Below are 7,934 nucleotides of genomic sequence, written 5' to 3'. Positions count from 1 at the left end.
CCACATTTTTCTAGTACCATAACTTGCTGTAGTTACAAATATTAGCATCACGCATCCAGTAATTGCAAAATCTGAAAAAATAATTAAAAACAATCACTTAATAATAACAGGATATGCAATTATAGATAATTGTGTTGTGGGACATCACCAAAGTGATTTTTTTTCTCCATTCAAAACACTCCCTAGCAACGTATAGGTATTTTGTAATCACTGTAAACAATTTGCAGTGTGAGTATTTAAGAGAAGCAATTTTCACGCATGCACTGCACCCTGAACATTTCTCATCATTATCTGGCCGAGCTGAATGCAAAAGTCTGAATCTGGTACAACGCAGACTATAATATGCTAGCTCCTTTGCACAGACTTCACGTGAGAATACAGCAGCTAAATGTCTGGAGAACTCACAGTGACCAAGTGGGCATCAGTTGTCTTGTGCCTGCTGCATGTTCTACGCGGGTGCAGCCCAAAGTGTTTCCAGTAGAGAAAATCAGATCCGTGTGATGTGTCTAATGAATTTGCTGCCATGTAATTTGGACTCACTTTCATATTTTCTTCCTCCCCTCTTAATCATTGATTTTGCCTCCCCACTAAGCTTCAACAAACTCCTCCTTTTGTCTTTCAGATCTACTCCTGAGGTTAACACATACTTAATAGTAATATTAGGGAACCAGCCAGTCAAAAGCTTCCCGGCCTTTTTCTATGCATGATACCACTTGATTTGCTGTGCTAAAATAGTTCCTGGTTTTTATATGAATCAGGTTATGTCTGGTATACAAAATGAAAACTCCCAACAAGCAGCTTTGGACAATTTGAGAATTATATATGCCCTACAATGCAAATTTTATGAACATTTACGTACACTGAGCAAGCCTGCACATTGCAGTAGTTGCACGAGAAGGTCAGCATGTCCTGTTATTTGTTATTCACATTGAATTAACCACTGCTAGTCGAGGCTGATATCTCTGGTTTGCTTTGGAAAAGGGTTGCGATAGGAGCTGATGAAGTCCTGCAGTCAAGAAGCAAATGTGGGTGTCTGCATCATTTCCAAAGCCTTAAAAGTTAAAAGGAGTCCACAGAGTAACCAAAAGTCTCCATTTTAGGGACCCTAAAGCACTACAGCTATATGGATTTCAAAAGTTTTGCTTCTTACACAAACATATTAGTGTAGAGTCGAACAAAACCATCACATTCCTCTGTCCCCTGAACAGAAAATCACTTCTGTTCAACCCACAGGGGTGCTGTGAAGGGAGGGTGGAGGGGGGGCTTCGAGCATCTGATGATTTGTGTGAATTGCTCTCGCAATATGTTGGCTCTTCACCTCATGCCAAGAAGCAGGTGAAATAGAGTTGACCCTGATGCTGTTTTGCTGCAACATGCAAAGGAAATGGAATCTCACAGGGTTCATCAAGATCACACAAACCATAGGGCCCAACCCAAAACCAGATCTACCAAAGTCTCTTTTTTGGACAATACCCGAACCTCTCAATCTCTATTTACCCCTGCTGTCTTCAATCTATCTTTTCCTCCCTACCTCTGACCTTTTCACTTTTGAGTTCCTTCATACCAATCTGCTCTTTCATCATGTCGTCTATTCTTTCTCAATCCCGCCATACTACTGACCTTTCAGTTTCATTCTTCCTACATTTCTCTGCCTCTCCTTTCCTCCTGGTCTAGGCTGTAATTCAGCTTGTTTCAGGGCCAGTTAGGCAGCCAGTGGAGTTAATCTGTCTTTTCAGGTCATAAATCACTGCTTGGCGTCTCTCTCTCTCTCTCTTCCTCTTCCTCTATCTCTCTCTCTCTTTCTTCTCTCTCTCCCTTTTCCTTGCTCTTACCTGCTGCTCAGACACAGAGTATACTTTGAGGTTATTGTGCCTGACAGTCAATGCTGGTGTTCTTTGTATGCATGCTTGTGTGTGGTTATCACTTCTTTAACGTCCAACAGATAGAGAGTGAAACTGCATACTCTGGAAGTGCCACAGCCAATAAGAAAAGACTGTTAAAATGTCAAGACCAATCAGAAGTGATGCTTCTCTCTGCGGTGCAGTTTGCAACTGTGTGTGTGTGTGTGTGTGTGTGTGTGTGTGTGTGTGTGTGTGTGTGTGTGTGTGTGTGTGTGTGTGTGTGTACGTCAGCCTTTTTGCAAACACAACAAGAGCATGCTCTGGTAACAGATGGAATCTACTGGCTGAAATTTCAATCAAAAGCTGTGCAAAAAGAAAAACATTTTGAGGTTAAAGACATGCTCTGTGCACGTGCGTGCCCATGTGCGCATTTCTCTGTGTGCACGCCTGCATGTGCTTGCTGACATGTGTACAACCGAGCAGGTGCATGGGAAACTGTTGGCCTCTACAACAGACAAAACCACATCAGGAACTAGAGTGGCGGAATTGATGGGGGAAGAAACGCAGAAGAAAGAAGGGGTAAGGAGAGAAAACAGATTAGCGTAGCAGGAGGGAGGAGAGAGAAAGAAGGGGAACGCAGGAGGAGAGTAAAGTTGAATAGCAGGAGGGCGGGAGTTGGAGAGCGGGTGAATGAATGTGTTGTGAATCTATTGTGCCCGGACCCTGAATGGAGTGTTAGTAAGCTAAGTAGTAACTGGTGATTTACTGCTCCAAGGCCATATCAGCTGAAGTGGCCAAACAATGCCCTTTCGCAAGCAACATTTACCAACTAGAAGAACCGTGTAGGACTCTGATCAGGATCAGAAGTGGAGCAAAGTGTTTGGGAGGAGGCTTCACCAGAGAAGGTGAACGCTGGGGCAAATGCTACCCAGACGGATGACTGAAAACTGAAAAATCAGGGAGATTTTAGTGACTTTTCCAGTGCATTGTTTAAGTTCTGAATTCCATAAGAGAACTGATGGAGGATGAAGAGGTGGTTATCATCATATCAGCAGTGTTCACGTGTATCACACATTTAGAGTTTAGCCCTGACAGTGGGGATTGTATTTTGCTAATTATATTTTCAACCGCATATTTCTCTCTCTCTCTCTCTCAGCTTCTCACTTTTTCTGTCACCTTTTCCATCACACTCAGTAAAAAAAAAATTGAAATGCCAGTCATTACGAGCAAAACCTCCCAGCTTGGGGACCCTGAATTTAGACCTATCCATGACATTAGAAAAACAAGCCCTGTGACGAATGAGAGAAAATAGACGAGTAGCAGTGTGTGTTCATGTTGGTGAGTGTGTGTGTGTGTGTGTGTCCTTAGCTACATGTCTGCCATTCTTATTTGTTGAGAAAGGGAGATTCAGTTGACCACTCTGACTCTGTTGCACTGCAGAATTGCGATAAGGACCACACACACACACACACACACACACACACACACACACACACACACACACACACACACACACACACAGAAACACTCACTCACACAATCATTCATCTAATCTCTAACTCCATTGCTTACTGCACTGCATTGTTGCTCTGCATATATAGTAGACTGCAACCAAGATAATCTGCATCAGAGTTTCTGCAGGAGTGTCACAGGAAAGGGACACTCAGAGAAACATGATCTCTTTCCACACAGAAAAGCACACACAAGTGCTGCATGAGCAACAGTTGGCTCTAACTTGCCTCCAGAAACCCCACAAGACCTCCTTTCAGAGACCCCAGAGACCTCAGCCTCCATCCTAATACTCCTCCATCCCTTTCCAATTCATCCTCTCCTCAGTTCTGTCCCTCCCCCTCCTCTGCCCTTCCCGCCCCAGCGAGTTCTCAGTTCTGACAGAACAGTTAATCATACACTCTCTGCAGGGTCTCATCCTAGGTGCGTGCATGAGGCGAGGGTGTGTGGGTGCGTGCGCACGTGTGTGTCTGTGTGTGTGTGTCCAGATGTACACCTTCATTTTCAGCAAAGCAGAAGATCCATCTTTCTCACAGCTATTTTTCTCGTTTTATTTCGCTTAAAGAATCCTTATCTCCATGCGTTCATGAACAAGCACATGCAACTCAAACAAAGTTTTTCTTTTCAAATACCGGACGTTACAGCGGAAAAGAAAAGCTCGCCGTTTGGTGAGAATTTCTCTCTGGCTTCCTAGCTGATTGGTTTCATAATTAATCATTCATTTTCGTTTCATTCACTGCTACGGGAGGTTGTTGATTAGATCAAAGAAAGAGGCTGCTGAGCTCGATTCCTTCCACACACTTTTTCAGAATTTCTGCGAAATTCCACTCAGAGTGAAACATGAAAGCAGCGCATGAGTAATGTTAAATAAATAAATCAATTAATATATAAATAAGGCCTGCATATATTCTTGATCAGGCTGTTATAATGGCAGAAAGAGTCGGCCGCATGTGTTTGCTGTGAAGTGATTTCGGCGTGTGGTGGAGTGCGCCTTTAATCGGAAGCAAAATGATGTGAAATCTTGACTGTGGAGGAGGGTGGAGGATGTGGAGAAGTCCTACTGTCTCGAAAAAAGAGAAAAAAAACCTGTTTAAAACGGAAACCTGTTACTTACACTACACGTTGCCACCTTTGCGCGTAGTGAGCGATCTCCAGCAATGCAGACCAAGTTGTTATAGGAGGGAGTTGTGAGGAAGCCTGTGTTTTATTTGAATCAGCTCTTGCAAGACTTGGAAAATATCTCAGCTAGTGAAGTGTGAACCTACTGGGCTTATGCTCCACTTTGATGCGTGAAACTACAAATGTGCTGCGAAATGTGTCTCTTTCAGTATGCTGGTTCGATTTTAAGTGGACTTTTATTGGCGCTGTCAGCCAGGAGAGGAGCAACCTGTCGACTATCTGATCAACTCAGTAACAGACCAGAGAATTTCCATTAATGTGTGAACTTTAAAACTGTTTTTGATGCTGCAGCACAAATAAATATCTTCACAGCGTATGATTTTAAAAGCTTTATGGCTTTTGGTTTTTAGAAGAGTTGAAGAGATCTACGGGATTTTAAAAAAATGAATACATTAATTTCAGACAGGCGTGTGCGCCTTTGAAACAAACAGAAAGGGTGGAAAAAACATTCATCAAAGTGCAGAGAGGATGAGCCAAAACAAATATCAAATATCGCCAAAGACCATGTGATTCGCTTGAGATTGTCTCTGGAATGGAAATCTTCCAGTTGCAGCTCTCTGACACACACCTTATGTTTTGGGTATTTTCAGTTAAATTTTTATCAATAAATGAAGTTAACTTTAATGTGTTTTATAGATTTCGTTCACCAGGCAAACCTGTTACAAGCTTTTATCTCTGCCAAGGAGGTTATGTTTTTGGTAGCGTTCGTGTCATTCTGTGTAGAAACATGAAAACTCGAAATGTTTTGAATGAGTTCTAATAAAACTTTGTAGGCGTGCTGAGTGGGGCCATGTTAACAATCCACTGAAATCTGGCTTACATCCACCAAGGTCTTCAAGGTCTACTCAATGATTGATTGGTTAAAAAGTGACAAAAAGACTTATAACTTAGAAACTATGATTCTTGCTAGTTTGCTGTTTCATTAACATTAACAAAATGCACCCTAAAAAGATAATAAATTTTATGTCACATCTGATCTCTGAACTCTCCCTCAAGGTCAACAGATTGATCAGAAGGTCAAAGTGAAAATAACGCTATGCAATGCTATTTAATACAGTGTTTCTTACTGCTATTGTTTGTACTGACAACATATAGGCATACAGGAAATATAGATTAATGGGGAGAGATTAAGTAAGAGATTATGACTTTTTTTATATGTTACAGCAACAGGTTATAACCTTTTAAATGAATAACAACTGAATATTTGTATTTTTTGGTAATAAATAAATAAATTTGTGATCAAAAACTTGTAATTATTACCAACTATTAAAACAAATGTACTAAACACTGAAATGAATACTGTACTTGTTTTAAATCCACATAAAAAATAACAATAAAAAATCATAGTACTCAAAAATATGTCAAATGGATTTCAACAGGGCAAATAACAAAATGCTGCACTTGTTTGCATGTATGTTTACTGCACTACAAACTTCTTAAAGTTCATTTACAGAGAACAATGAAAATATATATATAGAAAATACAATAGTACTTCTTACTGCCATTATTTGTATTGACAACCTATAGGCATATAGGGAATGATACATGGGGATCTAAATCTCAGACTTCTTCTTTAATGTCATGTAAATTCATTACAAATTTTCCTTAAATCAAATTTTCATGATTTTTTTTTTTTATCTTTAAAACTATATTTCAACTGTCTTTTTTTGTATTGGTAATATTTAGCAAATACTGGCATATGGGGATTGTAAATATCACATTATATTTTATTTAGAAATATGATGTCACATTTGACCTCTGACCTCACTTTTACATTTCACATCTGCCTTTCTTCAAGTTGACCCCAAAATGTGTTATATCTTTAAATAAAGTAATGTCAGGAGAAAGAGAATGAGCTTCCAAGTTAATTAAAAATATATATCAGTATAATATTATATAATAAACTCAAATTATTCATGTCCGGTTATCTACAAAACAGTGCCTATTGTGCATTACCTTCACCTACATAATGTTTGTGTAATCAAAGTGAACACGCGTCACCTTTTTCTGATTTTTCTGCACTACAAACTTCTTAAAGTACTTTAAAAAAGAACAAAGAAAACAAAATGGATATATACAATTTAATTCTACAGTAAATACTGCCCAGGAGTTAGCTGACTTAGCAGAGGTTTGTGCTCCCTGAGTGCTTCTAGTTTGGTTATTGCATTGTTGATACTTGGATGCATATGTGCAGATTTTATTTACTAACACATTCACTCATTTTAACTTTTTTCTTACGAGAAATGTAAGGACTTAAACCTTGTGATCAACTCCAGCATCAGTGAAGGCAGGAGGAAACAAACATGATTGTTAGGACCAGTGCAGTTAAGATGGCTTTGTTCTGTAAAGCGTATCCACGGGGAGAAATATGAATTGCTTTGGAAGAGCATTTGAATTAACATTTGCTAAAGTAGTCAACCAAAACACTGAACTTCTCCAGACCACCTCCTGCTCACATTCTCATGTTACATGTCCTCAACTGGAGTCTGCAGGGCAAACCATCTTTCTTCTCCTTTGTGCTGATATAATATGCTTAGGGACACACATCCTCTGCCTCGCACACACACACACACGTCAAACATGCACACACCCAAAGTGCACATGAAAGTGTGGGCGTGAGCGAATATTAAAGTCAGCAATTTTGAGGTGCGAAAATTGCTCTTGCTCTCCGGGATATTTTTAATTTCCTATTAAACATCATTACGCTTGCATGATTATGCATGAAAGCCACACCTATGCACGTGCTCACACACTCACGCTCCCGACGCACACGCACCCCCTGACAAACTCGCCAAGTTCACATTGCATGACTGACCATGTGATTCTCATCCTTGTCCTTCATTTCATTAGACAGGGGGCTGAGGGAGCTATTCTGGGAGAGAATGGTAACTCTTTGTTGGTTGCTCAGCTGAAGAGATGTCTCCAATAGCAACTGAGACCTATGGCCTGCCCCCCATGGCGTCCAGCGCTCATATTTGTGGCTGTGAGTGTCCACGTCTGCATGGATTCATCCCTCTGTGTGTGCCGCCTTTAAACTGTGTTCTTGCACGCGTGTTTAAGCGTGTGCGGACGAAAACAGCGGCCAACTCGTCTGTCATAGCGGTGCACAGCAAGGGATGAACACGTTAGTGTCAGCTGAAGATGTGGAAGGCGAGTAGAGGACAGGAGTGATGTGACTGTTATTGATCCTGTCTGGTAATTACAGCACGATTTATTACCAGAGGAAGATGGGGGAGGAAGCAGAGGAGGAGGTATCATATTTAGTTTGGGGTTGTAAGTCAGGTTTTTGGCGAGCGTGAACAAGGTCAGAGAGACAGAGACGGATCACTTTACCCTTCCTTCCCTTGAGCGCTGTGTGATCTGATCGCTGTTGTGCTTTCTGACATCCTCCCCCTGTACTTTCTC

This window comes from Oreochromis aureus, linkage group 6 (assembly GCF_013358895.1).
Source record: "Oreochromis aureus strain Israel breed Guangdong linkage group 6, ZZ_aureus, whole genome shotgun sequence".
NCBI classification, from domain to species: Eukaryota; Metazoa; Chordata; class Actinopteri; order Cichliformes; family Cichlidae; genus Oreochromis; species Oreochromis aureus.
The sequence above is the reverse complement of the archived record's forward strand: the minus strand, read 5'-3'. Positions refer to the sequence as shown.